This window comes from Chaetodon trifascialis, chromosome 5 (assembly GCF_039877785.1).
Source record: "Chaetodon trifascialis isolate fChaTrf1 chromosome 5, fChaTrf1.hap1, whole genome shotgun sequence".
Classification (NCBI taxonomy): domain Eukaryota; kingdom Metazoa; phylum Chordata; class Actinopteri; order Chaetodontiformes; family Chaetodontidae; genus Chaetodon; species Chaetodon trifascialis.
The window spans coordinates 29,439,216-29,462,349 of NC_092060.1; positions in this window are offsets into that span (position 1 = coordinate 29,439,216).

A 23,134-nucleotide genomic window follows, 5' to 3' on the forward strand; every position below is an offset into this window, starting at 1 on the left:
GACCTGTTACAGCAAGTAGAACATTTCATTGGCTTTAAAGGAACCACGATCAGCTGGTTTAAGTTCTGTGTGTCACACTGATTGCACTCAATGATTCCTCTGTTCATGTTTACGTCACGGAGTTCCACAGGGTTCTGTGTTTGGACCAGTTCTGTTCATCCTGTTTATGCTTCCTCTACGCAGTGTTATCAGGGTTGAATTACTGTTTTGCTGTACTTCATATTTCTAAACTATTTCACTGCATTTCACCCTTTACATCCCATCTTATATCACGCTGCACAATATTACATCATATTATTTTCATAATCATCATCATCAGCCCGTCAGTTCCCGTACTGATGTTAAAATTATTTTACTTGTTTGTAAAGTACTTTATGTCTCATATGTTCACTTTGCATGAACCAGCAAACACCCGTCAGCCTGTCAGGTCACTTTGTCCCAAAGTGCAGAACTAAAACCTTCGTCGCGGCAGCTCGTAGCTTTTATGCTCTGAGCCGCTGAGCAGTGTCGAAATAGCTAAACGAACCTCTTCAGCCTGGGTTGTGATAAAAAATGATGCTGTTTTTATTCTTATTGAGGTTAACGATCTGCTTTGAGTCAAGCTTTTATCGAACCCTATTTTATTAGCACTATTATTATCTATTTTATTGTATATCATTGTCATCATTTTTATCTTTGTTTTGTCTTTTTAATCTATTCTATCTATCCTATCTTCACTCAACTTCTCACTCATCTGTGAAGCACTGCATGAAACTGTGTAGAAATCAAGTTTGTTCTTATTTCTACTTTAAAAGCTCTTCTCTTATTTATCTGAAGTTGTCGCCTTCTTTCAGCTGCTTTAGCGCCTGAATGTCCCCTCATGTTACAGACTGTGTGTGATGTCCACATACTTTTGGCCATGTGGCCTGTTTTGTGATTTGATGCTGCATGTGCACATGAGTAGAAACTGGGTGCTGAGTGGTCTGTGGCCGTTGTGGGTTCATTAAATCCACAGCCTGCACCGTGCTCTTCACCATCAGCTGTGTGCAGCAGGCTGCTATCGGCCTCACCGTCGCCTCGATGTTAACGTGAACACCCTCTGCTCTGCTGCTCTGCCTTCTGTTTCCTGGACTGTTTCCATGGCAATAATCAACCGCTTTTGTCCATCCATGCACAAAAAGCACTTCGTGTTCAGGATATGAAGATGCATGTAAAACTGTGCTGCACTTAGGCGTAAACGGGATGTGAAGCAGAATCTGAGTATACAGGTGAATTTCTTTTAAATGGAAGTCGTCATTTGGCCCTGAGGCGACGAATGTCGTCACTGGATCATACCTGTGTTTTAGTGCATGAACAGCACGTCGCAGCTGAATGATTAATCGCTGCGCGCCATCTCTGCCGTCGTGCTGTTCATTGTGTCTGCTTGTTTTGTGGTAATGCAGAGCAGAATTATTAAATCAGAAAGTCTGTCCTCAAAATCCTCGTCTGACTAATGTCTTTTCTGTGTTTCTCTAACTAATTAATTTTAAATTAGTCACAGAAACCCAACGACAGATTAAAATCTATTAATTTATTTGAGGATCTCTGAAGCTTATTAAAAAATAAAAGCACACGTGTGTATTTATGTGACGCCAGACCTGCTTAATCACTAGTTTTGTTATTTAAAGACTGAAACTGGCTGGAAATAACTGATTTGACGGAGTATCTGATGACTGATTAGACAACCAACCAGATGATAGCAAGCAGCCTTAATCACTGTATTAATTAAGGATATATATATACCTTTATATATTCTTTACGCCTCAAGCTCAAGCTGTTATAGTGAACATCGGAGTCCCATTGTTTGTGTCCACCTGATGAATCTAAGTCCAATATTCACTTTGTTTTAGCTCCGTTTTGGTCTCCACCTCGTCCTCCTGAGAAACACATCTGCCTCTTTAGTCTTCAAACGCTCGTGTCTGCTCATAAATCAGTGGAACTGCAGCATCAGTGTGAGTTTGTCACAATTAGTAGAGCTATTGGTTCACACATTAAATTAATTAACAAAAGATTTTTGATAATCGGTTTATTATTTTGCTCATTCGTTAACTAAATAACCTCTTTGGTTCACAATTTGCTGCATTTTTCTGCTTCATATGAACAGAAATGTATTCTCATTGGGTTTTGGATGTTTGGTTGGAATAAAGTCATCGCATTGATCGATTCATGCATTATTTTTCTTTACAATTAACCTGCCGTTACTGACGTTTGGCCACCTGTGATCCATTGTTAAAATAAAAGTATTGATTGTGAGATTCTGCTTTAGAGATACAAGACTAATCGATACGTTAATTAAAAAGCACATCAGCTGCAGCCCGAGTCTCGAATATCAACAGCGATGTGTTGAAGCATCAGCCGTCGCTTCCCTGCCTCCGCCTGCAGTCGTGGATCAGGGCGCAGCGATGCTGGAGCTGGTCTACCTGCCACGCTCCTCCACCTCCTCAGAACACCTGACATTTTATCAGCTCCGCTACAAGTTGAGAATGTCAGAAATGTTTTCTTTCTCATTTCTCTCTCTTCAGGCCTCTCCTCATTTTCAGTCTGTGGGTGTACAGTGTTTGTGTTGCATCTACATTCCAATCCGAGCGTGCGACCTCGGTGTCACTTCGTTTCTGACGAAGCAATCAGGTAAAAATGGGTCTGAAATGGCAGATTACTTCAGACGGAGCAGCGAGCGGACTGCAGGCAAATTGCCTCTTTCAGCACTTAAATAAAGGCGGGAGGTCAAGAGAGCCTGAGCGAGAGGCTTCACACACACACACACACACACACACACACACACACACACACACACACACACACACACACACACACACACACACACACACACGCCACCCCGCCTCCTCGTCCTCCGTCCCTCTGTCCTCTCTCTATGTGTCTCTCAATCCAATTCAATTAATCTTTGTTGACATGATGTTTTGAGTCTCAGTTCATTCGGATTCCACTGAGTTTTCAATCTGAGCTGCTTTCACGCTGAAGAAGTGAACCCAAAATTGTCAGCACACACTAAATGTTCTGGATTTTTTCGGTGCTGTCTCAATGGATACTTGTTTCCCACAATGCAATGCACAAAGGACACGGAGAAGCTACTGACTGCTGCAATAAATTGGGACACGCTGTGGTTGAACTGCTGCAGGAACATCATGGAAAACACATCAAATACGATAAAGACACCTTTGGAAAAACATTACTTTTACCTTATGTTGCTTTTGCTTTTTGTTCTTCAAAGTTTGACAGTAAAAATAATTGCACATATAAACATGTACATATGAAAGTGCTGATGATCATCATGGACGTGTTTAAGTAAATTGTTTAAAATGAGAAATAAGGTGAAAAAAGAGCCACAGCAGACTCATGTCGGAGGGTAAAGATGACAGTACGTTAGCAGTGCTAACGTTACCAACCGTGACAACAAACGAGCTATTACAGTTCAAAGGGCTGAAGTTATTTTAATTCTGCTGGAGTCACGTTTGTTATCCGTCACCCTGACAGCAAAATTGACCTTTACGATGAAATAACGAGATGTTTTTCACTCAACGTGATAGAAATAACAGGAAACCTTCATTGTACTGTATTTTACAGCCCAGAAGGAAGAGTTACATGTGTCTCAGGCAGGCAAAGGGGGGAAAGGCACAGTTTGCTTTGCTAAATTAACACTAACTTGTTGATAGCAATCAGCTGTGTGTGGGTCAAACCTTTTAAATAGCGGATGGGTCCAGTTCAGTTTCCTGGTCGTACATTTGTGGGTCTTTTTGGGTTTGAGCATGAACTGTTGGACCTCTGAAGACTAGTAAGAAATCAACCAGCAGTCAGAAAGACAGTGCGTTTTTTTTTGTTTTGTCTGTTTGTATTTTCAGTTTTCAAACGGCAGCAGCTTTGGATCATTTCACGCTCCTCAAACTGATCATCAGCCGAGGACGGACAGTGTTTTGTTAGCAGAGGTGATGCAAAGTAGGAAACACATCATTTAGCATCAAAACTGACCAAAAACATGCTGATAATCAGGTAACTTTTTGTTTGTGTTTCAGTGCTTTAGCTAGCTAATTAGCCCTCTCGCTAGTAAAATGATTTAGCAGTGCTGTTAGCGAGGATGCTAATGTTGCTGTGGCCTGCGTCAAAAGCATGTTTGCAGATTTGATTGGAGCTTTAGTCTCATTGCAGTCAGTTTGTCCGTTTGTGCCTCTCAAATATTACAATTGGATTTCTGTCTCATTGATAAGCATCTTTTTTTTTCTGTAAGATAAATCTGATGGTTATTTCATAACACCTATTGCTCTTTTAAGGGGGGGGGGCTGACACATCTGGATTTAATGACTTTGGAATTAGACCGAGCTGATTTATCTTTGAGGAAAACAGAAGCTTCGTGCTGTGACTTGAATGTAATGATTTTACACGAGAGACACAAATTGGGGCCAACAGAGGATTTGTCCTTAAGATCAGGCTCCAAACATACTGTACATGTCAATGCCTCCTCCTCCTCCTCCTCCTCCTCCTCCTCCTCCTCCTCCTCCTCCTCCACCACAGCTCTAATCATCAGACCAACCTCTGTCAAAGACAATACGGCAGCCAAGTGGCCTCCCACCACCTCCTCACACACACCAGGAGCATATTAACCATCTGCAAAGACCCCAGTCATCCCCCTCCTTCCTCCAGGCGCATCACTGTCGACGTCCTTCGCGCCCCGGCTGTTCGCCGCTGTGCCCAGGCCGCCGGCGTTCACAGAGTCCGGCTCGCTGAGTTGTCGTTTGACATCTATTACAGCTAAGGATCATGCTGGCATGTGTTCTCCCTCACACACACACCCACTCAGACACACACTCTGTCACACCTTTCATAAGGCCAGGAGAGCTAATGACTGAGATAGCCGGGCTTTAAAAAAGAGGAAAGAGAAGGTGCCAGGAGATGATTCATCTGAGCCGCTCTCCGTCAGCCATGACTGACGGCTGATGTATGATTCAGCGCCAAGCTCTGAGAGCTTAGAGTCATTTCCCCCCATTTCTTATTTTAATTCCTTACCGCAGGTGATGGCGGGAGGAATGGGAGCCAATTATCTTAAGTGTCTCTCTGCTCTCTGTCAGCCGCTGACAGTCGCCGCTGAAGCTCTACAGCCAGCCTGCGAACAGGTGACTGCCGCCGCCTCCTCCATTACAATCAGCGCTCAGGTTTTCCATTTGTGTGGCAGCACATACGCGTGAATGTGAATCCTGCTGCTGTTTGACCAGCAGACTAACAAGGTTTTTTTTTTCTTTTCCTGTTCTTGTTTGAATAAAATCAATTCACCCTGCAGGTTCAGGGTTAAACCCGTTCACCCTCTCACCTCCTGTGCACTGTAAAAAAAATCAACACCTTAATGAGGAAATACGGAGTCAGAAAAACATATTTCTGGAAAACAAGTGAAAAAAAAATCAGCCAATTTAAGACGATTGCACGACTGCAGCAGGTAAGAAGTTAAAGTCTTATCTAGAGATGCTTAGGATCAATACTGCTTCCTGTCAGTCAGCATAAAAAATCAATCTGTTTAATTTTTCTTTCTTCTTTTTGACAATTAAATGTTTTTTCTTTGTTCACCTGCAACAATTAGTCATTCCCACTGCATACCGAGTCCACCTGATTATACTAGATGCTTGGTGGCTAATGGCTAAAACAATAGTAAGACAGGAACATGCTAGTCTGTCAAAGTAGCTCTTAAAGCTTTTTACCATGAAGAAAAACCATATTATAAAAACCCACTGAGTTGCACTTTGTCATTTGACGCATTGGTAATACAAAAGTATTGATTATGCTGTTATACTGTCACATATTTGACCAATTGAACTTTGCACATCCTGTTGTATATACTGTTTATTTTTTCTCAGTATGTATATAGTTTTATATCTGTCTGTTTTATATATATATATATATATATTCTCAATATAAATATTTTGTTTTTTATAGTTGCATTTTCTTTCTTTTCTAATTTTATTCTAATTCTATCCTTGTAAGGAGCACTGCAACAAAAACAATTTCCCCTCGGGGATAAATAAAGGATTTCTTATTCTGATTCTGATTAGCACAGCTTTAAAGATGCATTCCTGGTATTGATTAGGGTAGAACCATATTGCAGCCCCTCAAACCCCATATTTTGTCCAAACTCATATAGGTGCTATGACTTTGTACATAAGGCACTAACTTTGGGGCACTTTCTTGTTTCTAAAACCAACTTAAAAACCTGAGAAGGCTCGATCAGCCTGTTCTTTAAAGGTACGATTTAAGGACTTGAAAACAGACAAAATGGTTAAAATAAAGATTGGTTTTACAGGACATGCATCCAGTATGAGATGTAGCAGTGTGGAGGAGGCGGCACATCGCTCCATCTGTAACCAGAGGCCGCCCTGTCACTCGCCTCGCCATCCAATATACTCCAATCAATTTACCCTCCGCTGCAATCCAATGTGACAGTAAGACAAATCGGACTTCCAATGTAAAATAATTGAAACAGACGCTTATTTGAGAATGTGGGGGAGGCCGGAGAGAGCTGCGTATTCTGCATCAGCTTAATGCACTGCGTCTGTCCATGTCAGAGATGGATTGTGGTGTCAGAATTACAGATAAGCCTCTGTTTAGTTAGCCCCGTCGGGAGGAATGAACATTGTAGTCATATTAAAGATAACAAGTGTTTTTATCCACGTCACCAGCATGGCACACATGGGGGGAATAAGATGCTCGGATTCCGTCAAGTGAATTGTAATTGCTATCCGCCAGAGGACACATAATTGAAAAATTGGAACAGAGCAAAAAGTCAGCAGTGTCTGCATTGTAAACAAAGATTGGACCAAATCCTCCGCGGTCGTGGGCGGCCGACATCACAAGCTCCGGAAAAAAACGCACACAGAAGAGGCTCGGCTCTCCTCCTCGACTGAAATCCACTTTTACAAAAAAAGGTCTTTGGGTAGCAGGGGATTAAACTGCACACACACAAACACACACATTGAGCGAGCGAGCCGCGGCGTTTAGTGCCAAACAGAGCGCCGTTCCAGAGAAGAAGAAGTGGTGCTCGAAAAGGAAAAGGTTTGTGGGGGAAATAAAGAAGGTGAATTTGGATTGATGTGAATCACGCTCGCCACTCTGGCCTGGAGCTCGTCCAGCCGGGGATGAATCGCCTACCTGTGTCAGAGGGATGTGTGAGAGCAACATCCAACAACAACAACAACCCCCACCCCCAACCACCACCACCACCACCAACCACCATTACCCGCCGCCCACGCCTGCCTGGCCGCCAGGCATGTTAGAGCGAGGATTAGATCGTGTAATCAAAGGCATTCCACCTTCAGACTGGCACAACCTCTGGGTCTCCCTCTTCCTCGCGGCTCGTCGGTGCACTACAAACCTTCCAGAGGAGCCAAACTGAGTCAAGCAGGACGCTGGGAAAATAAATGGCAGCCGAGTTAAACCCACACACGGCTCAGGACGCGCTCAGCAGAGGTCGAAGGTCAGGTAAACTCGATGGCGCCGGCCTGCTAATCCAGCTGAGGACGCGGAGTTTTGGGGAGTGGGCGGCTAAACGGGCGGACAGCAAGGTTAAAGCATATTTCCGCCCGTCCGCGGCGTCCCGAGATGTGACTGCCATCGAAATGTTGCTAAAAGCTGATTTTAGAGGAAACAAACAGGCGTCGGCAGCATGGGCGCCCCCTGCTGTCAGCTGAATGAAAAACGCACCATGGATGGGTTTCAAGCATCAAGCAAGTGGGAAATCTGCCCCGACTGGTCTAAAACTCAAAGCCATGAGAGTTTTCAGACTCTCAGCAGCACTGTGGTCCGGGACGGTTGCATATGTCAGTCTGTCAGCAGCATCGGCAAAGATTCAACACTTCTGCATCTGCACTTCTGTCTGGTGCTCCTGATGGGCGAAGACCAAAAATAACGTGCAGCACGAGATTGAACGAGCTGCTTTTAGCTGTTAAAATATTGCGTAAGTATGAAATGAACCACTCAGACCTGGTGAGAATGGATGGTAAGAGGAGTGTGCTGCTGCTCATGGAGGAGAAAAATACACCTCCATCTGTGCAGGGTGGAGTGGTTCAGGAATAAAATCTATAAATAAATACAGACGGCTATGAAAATACTCCACAGTCTGCATGCGCTAGTCAAGACATCACCTGTGATTAACTCTTAAGCTCGGGTGCTAAAGCTCAGATCAGCCAATCAGATTTAGAGATGTTGAATACCCAATCACAAATGTCTGCATGTCTGCTCACCTGCTGTCTGAGATTTCAGATAAATAACTGACGAGTGTGAGATCAGTGTGATGATTCGGGCCTTAAAGGGCAGCTTAACGCATCAGTTTAGCTTCATAAATATAAAAACTGCGATCTGAACCCTGACCCAGTTTCTGGGGCTGGGGGTCCTGGGGGATTTTTTGCAGGTAAAGTGGAGAGAAACACTGGATTTTCTCTGGAGAAAAAGGAGATATCTTCTTATAGAGTGAAATGTAATTTATTAACTCCAAAAAAGTGGACTTAGTGTTTTGTCCTTCTTTAACAGGAGCACAGGCTTCTTCAGAATTAGCATTGGTCACTTTATTCTTAGAAATATGGAGTAATAAAGAGGGTCCTCTGGGAAAAAGTCTGAAAACACGTCGGCGACTCGGTGCAGAAGAGAAACAAAACACTCGTTTATAAATGCAACCTCAGTGTGTACAGTTCAGATTTTATTTAAATTGCTTTATATTTAATGTTAATTAATGCTAATGCATAATTTAATGGAACAAACAGCCCTGGCAGAGGTTGTAATTAAACACTGCAGACTCAAGCTTCTGTGTGTGTGTGTGTGTGTGTGTGTGTGTGTGTGTGTGTGTGTGTGTGTGTGTGTGCGTGCGTGTGTGTGTGTGTGTGTGGTTGGCAGGTGAATGAACTTGGTCTAAAAAAAATGTATTTTTGTGGCTTTGTTCCCTTTCCGGCAGTGACAGTGGATCCGTGATCCCCGGAGGTCAGCATCACCGACAGCAGCTGTAATGAGGTCAGAGGTGAAAGGTCGCAGCAAACAATAGCTGGAACAAACACTCCTGTGACCCCAAGTTCAGCATGAAAGCTGCAACCGAGGCGAACAATCTGCTGGGGTCAGGGGGCATAGAGAGTGTCAGCGCTGCATCCTATTGGTTGACACACCTGTCAGTCAAAGCAGGGTGGGCGGCAGCATAAAGGGACATTTCCACCCTTTAGCTGTGGGCTTTTTTTGGCTGTTTTGTCCATTTTTGGACCCTGAGGACCCTCAGAGAGCCTTCACAAACAAAATCCACCCTTGTTAGAGTCTCCTACAGTAAAGGGCTGAAGGTTTTTAAATGTTTTTATTCTTTTTAAACATATTTTTAACTGAAGAGGGACATAAAATACTTGAAAAATTGTGAAGACTTGTAGATTCATTCACCTGTGTGAGTTTTTATTTTATGGGTTTCTAATGTGGGAATCTAATGATTGTATTCCTTCATTGCTTCAATGATTATTTTGATTATTGCAGCCAGTTTTTCTTCTTTTTAGACCTCTGAAAGGAGGAACTGATGCTGTTGTTGACTGTTTTTGTGGAATTGAGATGTGATGTGCAGGACGGGTGTCAGCTGACATCAGGGTTGGTTTGTTGGTCGGTTGGAAATTTAAGTGCCAAACTTTTGTCCGACTAGAGTCCGAGTTGTGAAGATGGGACGGAGATGTGGGATAAACAGAAGGTCAACACCAGATTTTAGTCCGTAAATAAGAAACAAACAAGCAGCTTTCTTGGCGGCTCGTTGCCAGGAGCCACAGGAGGACACGGGGTCGCGAACAGACCGATTTCACCCAGCTGCCGTCAGCCGGCTGCTTCCTGTGTGGCCTCTCCTGGTCTCATGTACCACACACAGCCACTGCTGACGGCTTGTTTCCTGCTAAATGTGTGTGCGTGTGTGCGTACGGTTGCCAGCTTTGACTAAGACACACAGAGCGGCTGCAGATGGATTGTTTTGTTCGAGCATGTTTTGTTTAGTAATAATAACTTGTGTTGTGAACGATGAATTAAACCGGATGAAACCCGAATATCAGCCCGAGTCACTTGAACAGGAGAACACATCAGTCAGTGAGAGGTTCACCATGTTTTCAAGCTGAAGCTCACAGAAATGGACTTCTGCTGTTTAATCAGCATCACCGGAACCTGTTCATCCAGCCCAGAATCCTCTCGTGACAAGTGTCCACAGCACATTTTGAACCACAGATCTGTTTAGAATACATAAAAGGCCAATCTGACATTAACGAATGGCCGATTAATCCTTAATTAGTGCTTCAGAGAGAAGAGAGAGTGTGTTTTGTAGGTTTTACACCAGCGGCCATAATGATGTGAAGTTCATGCCGTTCATCTCAGGAGATTTGACTGCAAGTCACTTTTGAAAACACATTTGTATAATCTGAGTCTGAACTAATCTTTTCTCCTTTTACATTCTTCTAGCAGCGTCTAATAATTGGTTTTCTAGTATTTTATCTCTATTTATTTCCTCTAAGATAATCACAAATATCTTGTTTTGTTTCCTGCCCTGTAGTCATGATCAATAATTTAGGACTCTCTCTATGAAAGGCATTGCACAACAAAATGCTTTTTAAAAATGAAATTGAGGAGAGCGACGGGGGAGGTGGGGATGAAAATCAAACCGAGGACGGCGTTGTTAGAAGGTACGCCCATATGACTGTATTATTAGTAGTATTATTATTGTTGCATGTATATTTGCTGTATGTGTGTTTCTGCCACCCCAAAGTCTCCATGCCACCCTCTGGCCACCCCATGATCCGCCCCTGGTAATGTGTGTATGCTCTGTTTATTTAACATGTAAAGTAATAAAGTAACTGAATCTGTCAAATGTTGGTTGGTTGTGTCATAAAGTCTGAGCAGAACGAGCAGAACGATGTTTCATCCATTTTTGCTTCATGTTGCGTTTGTGAAACGTGCTGATTTGTGCTTGATGGAAATCTCTGTGCACTCACCAGCTCCTCCCACCTCCTTCACAGTGTGCAAAGGGCTCGTGAAGTTCACTTTGCTCAGGGCGTCCATGGTTTCCTGAGCAGAGGCACTGGGACACATTTAGATTGGAACACGGACTCCGAACTATCAGAATCTGACTTGTAATCGATTGCAGCATTACACCAGATTTTACCCCAATCAGAGTCAGATTGTCAAGTTTTCTAGTTTCTTGTTGCCTGGTGTTTTTGCTTTTGAGCCACCTCGACCCGCCCGCCTGCAAGCTTTCACATGTTCACTGCAGTAAAGCCCCTTAATGTAGCTAATGTGCATCATCTGCTTTTGAACCTTTCACCAAAGGTCGTTCCACCACTTTGGACTGAAATATCTTGACAAATATTGGATTAACATTAAATCTGAGTTTCAACTTTAGTAATTCTTTGCCACTCTCGGGTCAAAAATGCGTCCAAATAGCCGACAAACTCATGACATTTTTCTCTGCGTTTTGTGCAAAATGGCAAATGTTAGCATGCTAACTTGCTAAACTCAGATTGTGGACATCGTAAACATCAAAACTTCTGAATGTCAACCTGCCACATTGTCATCTTGTGCACGTTAGCATGCTGGCATTAGCATTCCACTCAAAGTACAACTTTCCTCACCACAACAGTTGGAGCTGATTTTACTGTTCTTAAGTTTTCTTATGTGGTAGATGGAGAGTAACCAGGTTCATGTATTGTCTCTCCCTTATTTGTTTTGAGGTGGGTCAAATTTTACTCCCAAAGGTGCCAAAAATGCTTCAGCTGGCTCTGCTTTCACTTATAGTGGGAAATGTTTCATTTCCCACAATATTACACCTAATATATAAGAATAAAGCATGTTTTACAGCTAATTCCAAATGTTTGCCCCTCAGGACTACAGACAGCTTTCCCACCAGTTCATCCACAAAGAAAATTACCAATAAAATACTACTGATATTATTACTGTTCCTATCAGAGAGGCACTTCTGAGCATTTTGTTCTGCATTTGCATGACGAGGGACGAAAACAGCATCAGAGCAGACGCAGCATCAAGCCTCTCATAGAAACCCGCAGGACTGCTAAAGTGTTGTAGTCGCTGCTTGTGAGGAACTTTGTGACGACCTTTCTGTGGCAGAGAGCTGTTGTATGCAGGAGGGAAGTGAAGGCCACCACATCCCCACAGCTCGAGGATACTCAGGAGGCTGCACAACCTCGCCGTGAATTTAGGTTCCCGCGTCCTCTGCGGGGGGCGCACCCTCTTTCCTCGCCGCTCCGACACTTCGACCGCTCGCTCGCCACTCGGACCAAACTTCGAGGAAGAGGGGGTGAAAAAATTTAGCTTATTTCCTCTGAGTGCTGTGAGGAAACTCAACATCGCTCGTGAGGGGCAGGAAAGAGCCGCTGATTGCACAGGAAGAGGAATGGAAGTCTTTAATTTGGAGTTCTCAGTCGCGTTCAAGCCTTCAGCCTCATGGGGAGGTAATCAGCACTTGGGCTATAGATAGGAAGAGAGAGATGGAGAGGATGTAGAGAGGAGGAAGAAGAGGGAGGGCTGTTTTCTGCTCCTTACTGTAATGCCTTTACTGTCGACAAGTGGATCCACCAGCTCTGCCTCCTGCATGATATTTATCTTTACCGTTCACTTGCATCATCCAGGATTTAAATTTGCACGTACAGATAAAGGGTGTAGAAAACACTGAGGGGATTAATGTACACTACAGCTCGCATGGCAAATTAAGAAGATAATACAAATAATTCCTGTGCTTCCGTTGTTTGATCATGTGCTCCTGCAGACATTAAACGTCTCGTAGTGATCGGATGCTTGGAGCTTTACTGACGTTAGCTTCACACAAGTAAGAGTGCCTGCAGTTGATCAGGGAAGCATTTCTGTGAAGATTAAGAGACGACAGTCAGGCTAGCAGCTGTGTGCGCTGTGCCTCTGCACGTTGACATGCTAATGTTTAGCATGTCAGCGCTGATAATCATCATGTTTACGACCTTTTGAGGTTTTTGCATATCACCAAAAGGCAGAAACAGAGAATTAAACCAGGAAACAGGCAGCTTCTCACTCAGGTGACTGCTCTAAACGACTGACTGATGAGTATAATAAAAGTTTTAGCACATAATCTTTACCAGTCATTGATGATACAATCAATCACGTAATGAAGCCGTGATGCTGATCAGCTGTTACCAATAAGAGAAAAGAGGTGAAGGGAGAGCTGTGGTACCTGAGGAGAAAGCTCTTCTTCTTCTTCTTTGTGCTTTTATTGGATTTTGTCCTCACCTGCACGCTGCGCACACCTTCACCGCCAGCTGATTTATTACTGTGTGTCAGGTTAAAGTAATGTAATCTTTCTTTATGTGTCTGTTGCTCCCCTAATTTTCAGACCTTCGGTTGCTGCCATCTCTGCTTTTAGTTCACCTGATTCATCAAAAGTCAAAATGATTTAGACTTTAGCACTTTCAATTAAATAAGTATGTCATCGAGTGTTTTATAGAGCAATAAAAGGACAAAACCCAAACCATTACAGATAAAAAGAGAAATGAGGCCCACTGATAAAATTTTGTGCTGAATGTGTGTGTGCGTGCGTGCGTGTGTGTGTGTGACACACTCTTTCAGATCCTTTCTTTCTTATTCTTGCAGACACAGTGCTCCATCTGTGCACGCTGTATGAGCTGCTAATCAGCAGTTTAATGGTTGTTTGAGGTCACGGACACGAGTTCAGATAAGTTAGCCATCGTCTCTGTCATTTTGTCCTGGTGGACATCTGTGGTACTGCAGCACAAGCAGGCGCCTCTGCAGCACATCAGCTTTGCCTTCGGTGTGAGACTTTTGAAGCCCTAAAGTTAGTTGTTTCTTGTGTGTGCGTCGTCGGTTGAGTTTGAAGTCTGTGGGATCGTCCTCCTCTCAGCCTCCCTCCTCCCTGCTGATGAGCCACACCTGCTGAACCTCCTCACCTGCTGTCCATCAGCCCATCAGCCCGGCAGCTCTGCTCCCGCTCCTCACTGGATCTTTGTTTCCGCCACAGCGGCAGTCACACTCCAGGCCAACTCGCTTTGCCGCTCTTAGTGATTCTGTGTTTTTGTGTTCTGTGTGAGTAACCTGTTTTCCTCTGTGTCTCAGGATCATCTCCCACCTGCCGGTCCTCCTGTCTGCCTACCTGCCAGCAAAGGGCAGGTAGGCAGACAGCCTGAAAGCCACCTCGGAGCCTTCAAGCCACCCCTACTAGCCACCCTTCCCTTCACTCCCTCCGCCCACGACAGCTCCTCCACCCTCACCTCCACCTCCCGCTACTTTAATAAACATCACTACTTAGAAATGAGGTTTTACATGTTGTTTGTCAACAGGAGGAGAGATTGTTCCAGAGTCTGCCGCCAGGACAGCTGGACGCAGCCGCCTTTGGTTTACGTTTGGCACGCAGCCTAGCCAGCAGTTCTGGTTGGATGACCTAAGTGGGCATCAGAGGTGAAGGAATTCAGTATCTCACAAACATATGCAGGAGATATGTCTTACATGTAGAGCTTCAAAAATGATTCAAAGACTCTTCAAATCAATTCTGAACTTCACTAAAATTGGAGTGACGTGAGAGTCGTTGTGGGCAAGACCAGAGGGAATAAAGGCGTGATGATAAGAACGGCTGATTTGTGCATGTTTCTCAGATTGAACCAATTTCAACTGAGGGTCAAGATTCAAAGAGGTGGGTCTAACGAAGAAGGCAAAATACAACATAAAGTCCACTTTGACGATATGATGATGTACGATTGTGGTGTCCATTACAACAGAAGTCCTGCTCCTTTTTCCAGAGACAATCCAGTAATTTAGTCCCCAAAACCCCCAAAATTCATCACCTGAACCAACATCACAGAGCGCCAATAGACCCGCCCACGTCTCAGTACTTTTTAACAATGGCGCTCCATGATGCAGTGGACTAATACTCTGTGTATCAGGCTGTGGCTGCTCAGACAGCACTCAGCATCAATTCATGGCTGATTTTGATCTTTCCATGATTTCCTGACAATAGAAAACAGAATGCAGCAGGTTTATTTTTTGAAAAGCTGCTGCGCCCGGCCTGAAAACCCGCTGCTTCCCCTGAAGCCGGCGGCTGTTTTCTCGCCCTGTGCAGCACAGCAGGTAATAATACACTACAGTATGACACTGCATCACGGCCGGGTGTGGTCGCAAGTGCAACACGCTGAAGTCTTTTAACCCGCGGAGGTCAGTGCAGCTGCGCTTTTCCTCCATAACAAGATTTAGAGTTGCTCTTTAAGGTATTACTCTTTGCTCTGCGAGTATGACAAAGGACACACAGTCATGTATGTGCAGGGTGGAGTGCCTCCTCCAACAATACACCATTGTAACAAATACAGCGGCAGCGGTGGAGCTCCAGGACCTCGCTGCTTGTGACAAATTGCATGTGGAAGGAAATCTGCAGGGCCCATTGAACTTTAGTATTGCTTTTATTCCTCTGTCATGTTCCCGCAGAGATGAAATGGGATCGGTTTCTTTCTTTTTTTCTGCTTCCCTTATTCACGGCTCCGTGACCGCCGGTGCGCTGGATAAACGACCAACGCTGCCTGACAGTCTCAGACATTCTTCTCTCCCTTTCTTTTCTTCTTCCCTCCTCTTCTGACTCGCCTCCAGACCTTCAGGTGCTTGAAATGAAGCGGGGAAGAGACGATGTACATTCATCCCCGCAGCAGTGCGGCGGTACACGTCTGCATTCTTTTATACACTAAATGTTGCAGACATGGATCTTTGTTGGACGTTTTATACACCAGAAGAGAAAAAAAATCAGGGAAGTCAATTTCAAGAGCGTTTTACGTGTTGTCAGCGAGTTTTCCAGTGCTCTCCTACCAGAAAAAAATCTCTGGAGCCGTTCAAACTCATTACTCTGGAAAGACTGCAAATCCCTGTTTATTCATACTGGACTGGTGGGAATGCTTGACGATGGAGACGTTGTCCCTCCATCACTCTGGTCCAGAGCTGTATGTGTCCACAGCTACAGGTCAAAGGATATTCATGATTCCTGCAGGATGAACTTCAGAAACGAGCTGGATTCCTGTGAATTTTGCTGTGGATGCTGATGGCAGATTGCTGAAGACGTTCCTGCTCCCATGAGGGTTAGCACGTTTGATTATGACGATCTGTGACAGTTTTCTGTTCCCCCGAGGATAAACCACATTTTCAGTTTGACAAAGAGATTCTAACCTCAGGTCCATTTGTTAGCATCTTTCTGTGCTTTTCAAGAGATCCAAACCCCTCACAGCATCGACTGCAAGGCGTCAAGAAGAAAGATCAAGAACATTCAAAGACCATCTCCCAGTACAACAAAGACCCCGTATACCTCCCCTCGAGTGACCAAAGTTTGACCAAACGATTCACTGTCAGGGTAAAGAATTTACATTTTCAGCTCCAGCGCTGTCAGTTTGTCACATAACTGTGACTACTGTGAAATTTTGTCCCGATATTCAGTCGAGAGGAGAAACCAGGGGCCACTGAAATAACCTGAAATCCTCTGAGGTGCATGAAAGTCAGTAAGCCTCCATGATTTAAGACCTCTGAATTAACACGCAAGGGTTTGAGTCTTTTTGGCCGGGTCTTCATTAACGGCCGTTCCATCAATGCAAAATCAATGGAGCTGACAGGAGCACGTCACCTGACTGGTCGGGGCTAAATAACCCCCCCTCCATATGAACACAGTCAGACTGGATATTGAATCATCAGGATATGTGAACACGTCACATCTCACGGCGGGTCGTTGTAAAGATATTCTCCTTCCTCACACATTTGAGGCGTTCAGTGCTTTTATCTCGAATGTGTCGTAAACATCTGCAGCTTCTGAGGGAGTCCAGCGTAATTTGCTCAGACACTCGATGCTCTGACGGGGGCCGGTGACTCACTCTTCAGCTGTCAGCCTCGTCTTCATGTTGAGCTCACAGAAGCAAACAGCAGGTTATGAAACCTGTTGTTTCATCAGCGCTGAGAGCAGTGGATGCTGGGAACTGAGCGGGGTCGTGAGCGTGACTGTTGGGGTGGGCAACAAACAAATCACCCCGTTCAGGTGCTGCCCGGGAAAATAAAGACAAGCCACTTAACGGCCACTGAGCTGTTTAATTAGAAGCCCTGAAGCTCATTAATAAGGACGCTAATGAGGAGCGCCGCCCACTGCTCGGTAACGAGTGGCGAGCTCGTCATCAGGCGGGCGACGGCTGGACACGCCGAAGCTGTCGCTGCGGGGGGAGGCTGTGATTGGCAGGCCGCAGCGGGGGGCGTGGTCACCAGGCCTCGGCTAATTGCAAAGTTAAGGAACAGCAGGAGTTCGCAATGTGTGGCTGCACTTTTACTTTATCGAACAGGGCGCTATTGATCTGCATGTGGTTTATTTGTACAGATGGAGGCGTGGTGCTTTCGCACAGAAAGGTTATCAGGTATTGATGAGGGAATTGATGAGTTGTGGCCTTTGGCTTCGCTGTGCTCGCCCGTGGACAACTGAGGAGGAGGAAGGAAACGACGCCACAGCGGGAAACCTCCACAGAGCAGCCTGGAGCTTCAGTGGCATTTCCAGCATCAAGTGTTCAACTAAACGTCGTCAACGCGGGGTTTATATCTGGACAGTGAGGAAGTCTACATGCTGCTAAGTGTGAATGACTGAAATCATCTGACTGAGGACACTGAGGCTGCCCATGATCGGACGACACCTGTCTTTAGAGACCGTCACTTGGTCAGAAGACGACTAAGAGACACACTGAAGCTTCTCCAATCACACAAAGCGGAGTCCAGAGCGTCACACAGCGCGCCATACATCCTGTCACACTAGAGGCTTGAAAAAACCTCAAATTGTCTCTTTGTCCTGGAAGTGTCCTAGACGTCAGATCAGTTGTCCTCTTCCATGACACAGCAGACAGAATAACTGGGTGTTCTCGATGTCCTCGCCCGTCGGATCACTCTGGTTTTGGGCTCATATTGTGTAGTTTGATCCTTGCTTAAAGGATCCACATACCTACGAAGGTAATAGAGATCCTCACGCTGCCCCCCCTCCCTCGACTGACCTGCTGCCTCCAGCTCACGTCCCTCAGTTATCTCCTAAAAGTCACAAAGTAGGTCACCTTAATATGATCTCAAATCTGAAAGAGGTGAAAATAAACTGGTTCCACGTAGTTTTGATGTGCAGGACGTTCAAACTTGAGGATGAAACAGAGAAAAGAGAAGTTCCCTCATTCAGAAGAAACCTCAGAAAACAAAAACATGGACTGATAAGTCGTCTGCAGTCATCTACAGACCGAGACAAATCCTTTTCCCTCCTGCTAATTGCTAGCTAAAACTGTCACTCTCATCACTGCACGTAATGCAGCCTTCACAGCTTTGGTGTCAGGTACAGAAGTGGGTCACAGCGACAGTCTCCTGCTGTTCCCTGGCAGCTGCTGTGGGTTCGGTGCCTTGCTCAAAGGCACCTTGAACCGTCGACCTTCCCGCTGCCGCCCTCCGTGCTGTCGGGCGGCTCCGAGCGAAGCTGGGTCACCTCCAGGAGCGCCGATGCTGCTGTTTCTCCTCCTCATCCGTCTTGCGGCCGCGGCGATGGAGGCGATGCGTCTCCCGTGTCGAACAGGTGAGCACAGTCATGCATTACAAGCGCCGAGCCGCCGACCCCGGGGGAGGCAACACACACACACACACACACCAGCTGGCAGCCTGAAAAAAAATAAACACCACCTCCTGACAGAAAATAATCCCCTGAACAAGGACAAGCTGAGAGCACGTTTATTTTTATATAATGTACAACACACTGTGTGTTTGTTCTGCTGCATCAGGTTTAACATCACGGGGAAGGAAGCACACGCTCATTAGCTGCTGCTGCTTCACTAAGAGCTCAAATCTGAGCAAATAACCGAGTACAGCGACCAGAACGCTGTACTTACTGTAATTAGGGTTTTTCTGCCTCTCCTCCACCACCTTTCAGGGAGAGCCATTGTACTTTTTACTCCTTTCTGTTTATCCGATGGCGGAGGCAAAAGGGTGCGTTCACGTTCGAGCTAACCTGCTGAACTTAAAGGCTCTATTTTAAACGATGCTGCAGGAAGAATGAGCTCCACATTAAAAATTGAACGGCATCCAGATTCAGAGCGAGAACGTTTGCGTCTGATGCTTGAGAACATTTCTCTGTTGGAAACCAAAGCTTTCTTACTCCATAGAAAAACACAGAAGACAAAACCTACAAAGTCAGACTGAAGTGTTCATGTTAGGTGATCGAACCAATCAGCAGTGAGCGACGGACACTTCCTGTACATGAAAGCAGCCTCACGGTCTGGATCTGGACTTCATGCCTGATAGTCAGAGAGCCTCCACCTGATCGAGTCCATTATGACTTAATTAGCAGAAAAAAAGGTGGTGACCTGTTTGATAATGAGACCCTCGTTTGTGAAGTAAAACACCAAACACTCAACATGAACATGTTTCATCCTACTTTAGATTATTTTCTGTCTCGTTTGGTGAGACTCGACGGACACTTGGGTGGGCATTTGCTGTTACGTGCCTAATTCAATAGTGCAAATAATTGACTGATTAATTGAAAAAGTCTTCAGTAAATGAGATAAAGCCCGACTGCGGCACTAAAACAGATTCGCCTGACTGTGTGAGGAGGGGAAGTTGTGATTTCTGGGTTAGAGGATCCTCTGAGCTTCACAGGATTCTTTTCTCTGTTCTGCACGAGTCAGCATTGGCCTGAATTCCAACAACATCACCCTGAAGGATGTAATACCAGCTGGTGCAGTGAGAGCTATCCCCCTGTATGATATTGCACACAGAAAAGTCATCGGGCTCAGCCCCCGACAAGCACCTGTATTCGATTTCTCATCTCGACTCGGCGGAGAGCTCTAAGCCTTGTTCTCGCTGGCACTAATCCTCGCTAGAAAACAGCTTTCAGAGGATTAGCATCAAGGGGGGCAGAGCGCTGCTCGTCAGCAGGGGAGCCATGCTTCCCCTCTTCTTCTTCTTCTACTTTCAAGCTTCTTTCCTCTGTAAGTTAACCTCGCACACACGGCTCGACTTGACTCGGAAAATCTTTGACCTTCCGCTTGGTTTCCTCCCCATCGACCCAGAGTGGCCTCCATTAAAGCCCGCCGCTCCCCATTGACATTCAGCTAAAACTCCCCTCAGGTCCTTCCCCCTTCATGCTGCGGCTAGATAACTTAGCCGTGTAATTCCACGTTATCTGGAGGTGCTGGACTTGACCTACTGTGGTAAGCTACTGTATCTTATTGTGAAAGAAAAAAAAACAAAAGTTAGAGGTAAAGAGGTGCAAGGCCCCGAGGTGTGCAGGTCGAAAAAACAGGGAAAACTAAAGCCTAATTCCTGCTGCAGGCGGTGCATGGATGGATATCAGACAGAGCACAGAGAGCCGTGCCGGCTGTGAGGAAACACGGAGAATAACAGCACCGCTCAAGGCCTCTTATAGATGCTGAAAGAGCGAAATAATGTAAAACGATGGTGTGTTTTTTAAAGCAACAATTCTGTTTCTCTGAACAAAGAGAGGATTATTCTGCATGGTGATGAGAAGGAGCTGCTGGAGGCCGGAGCTCCTGCAGCGAACAGAGAGCCAACAACTTTTTAGAGATGGTAAATTTAACTTTCTACTCCATTTTTTGCTTCCTTTAAAGTTATTTCTTTCTTCTTCCCCCTAAACCTCTGCAAATACTTCATTCTAATCATTGGCTTTGATTCCATTTCTCCCTCCACAAACAGCAGGCCGTTCACTTAAGAGCACCGAGAGAGATGAAAGCCGGTGCATCCGGGCAGGGATCAAAAAAAAAGGATGCTTTTCCCCCTCAGCTTCCAAATTCCTGCTGGTTGTGACAGAGTTGTTAATACCCAAGATAAAAGACAGCTCTGCCTGCTTGTACTTAACATTCCCATTAGACTACCAACAATGGCTGCTTTTGTGTGCTCTCATGTACGGATACGAATGAAAATTCCTTTGCCTCTAGTACTTTGCAAAACACAATTCAATCACAGAAATTTAAAAAAAAGAAAAAGAAAAAGAGGAGAAAATAGAAAAGCAGGCACGGTGATCTGAGAACAAAAGCAGGCGATGTTTTGGGAATTCACCAAGGTGGGAGCTAAAGGAAGGATTCGGTTCAGAGGAAGATGAATGGAAAACTGACAACAGGGCTCTGTTGTTAGCACGGCCTGCGCTTAAGGAGCTGCAGGAGGCCTATTAGAGAGTCAACAGCCCGATGTGAACTTTTTAATGAGCCGACGCTGATGAGCGGAAGTGAAGCTCGCAGTCCTGAACTGAAGCCTGACACGACTGCAGCCTCAGCAGCCGAAGGAAACCTGCTCGACGTCACATGACGGCAGAGCAGAGGAAGGATGGCAGCCTCATCTCTGCTCACCCACGACACGATTAGCCTAGCTTAGCACGAAGATGCTCCAAAAGAAGGAAAGACATGTCAGGATAAAATTTTACATTTTTCACCCACAAAGATTCAGTTTAATGTGACCTGAGCTTCATCTGAGGAGGGAGCAGAAGTCCACAACAAGCTAACAACGCTCAGCAGTCAGGTGAGCAGACAGCAAACACGGAGCAACAAGCTTATGGAAGCAATCGTGAGCCTGTGAAACGGCGTTCACAAATAATTTCTCAGCCTGCCGTTGGATGTCACCTTTTATGCGTCTGAACGTGTGAATTTGAGGGAAAAAAACGGGCTGTGAATGTGTGATAAAGTTTTGCAGCTGCTGACACGCACAGGTGTAATTTGCACCTGTACAAAAAGTTTGGTTTCCCATGTTGACTCCAGAACGAAGCCGTTAGAAACCTCTGTGCTGTGATTGGACAGTTTGGCTTCATTTGATTGGATGGTCAGTGGGCAACAGGCTAGCTGGCTTGTCGGCTCAGGTGTAAAAACAGGATGGAAACTCATACTCGTATTTGTATACAAACTGTACACACTGTACACAAACTACTCGTAGCTTGTGTACTTCAGGGTCACATACACAGGTGGGACATTTGAGTTGTCCGTCTCAGACTTTGTCAAACCTCACTGAACAAAATGTTTCTGCAGCTGCAAAAACTTTTTTTTTTCACATGTGCAAATTACACCTGTACAGTTTTCACACATGCATCAAATATTTCTACAGCTGCGAAAATTTATCACACATTCACAGCCCCCCCCCCCCCCCCCAAACTGACACGTTCAGATACGTGCACACAACCCAGAAAGCAAAAATCCATTGAATCAACATTGAGATATGGTCATGGCTTAAAATTGAATCAACATTGATGTCAGACATTGAAAGTAACATTGAAAGCACTCGTTATGATCAACATTGAAATAATGTTGAATTTTCAATCAGTCTAAACATTGATTCAGTATTTATTCAACTACATCATTTTCAACATTGAAACAATGTAGAATTGTCAATTAATCTGAACATAGAATCAATATTGATTCATTTATAAATGCATTGAAATTACATTGATTCTACATTGCAACAATGTTATTAATTAAAGGACCATTACAGCACTTTTCAGCCTTCATCTGTAGGTTTTAAATATGCTTCATGCAAGGCAAATTGCATGAAGCGTACGCGATTTGAAGCATCATTTTGCTGGGCGACGCGATGGACGCGATGCGCGGCGCGATGGACGCGTTGGCCGCGAAAATCGCTCTCATCGCGTCGCCCCATCGCGTTATTGCTTCATCGCTCGAGTTGAAATCATTGAACTTTTGCGGCGGATTCGCGTGAAGACGCGCCGCGACAGCCTATCAGTGTTGAGATCGTCATCGACGTGCTGACGTACGGACGTGGTCGACGAGAGAATGAAATGGCGGAAGAAATGTTGTTGTTGGGCGGGCTTGTCGCGCGACGCGATGACGCCGCAAGGGGTTCTTGTACCAGCGTCAAAACTGGAGCGTCTGGCGCGACGCGATTTCATTTGGAGCACGATTAAATAATTTTCATCGCGTTTGGTGGGAACGTAGCGTTAGCCTGGCAGGGGGCAAGTAAAGCCTGGTGGCCCGCCAGGCTTATAATAGACTGGTGGAAACCCTGAACCCTCAGTGTAGCCTCTGCACACGGACACACTAGCGTTAGCTAGCGTCATCTAGAATGCTAGCGCTAGCTAATGCTAACGACGCTAATAAGCTAC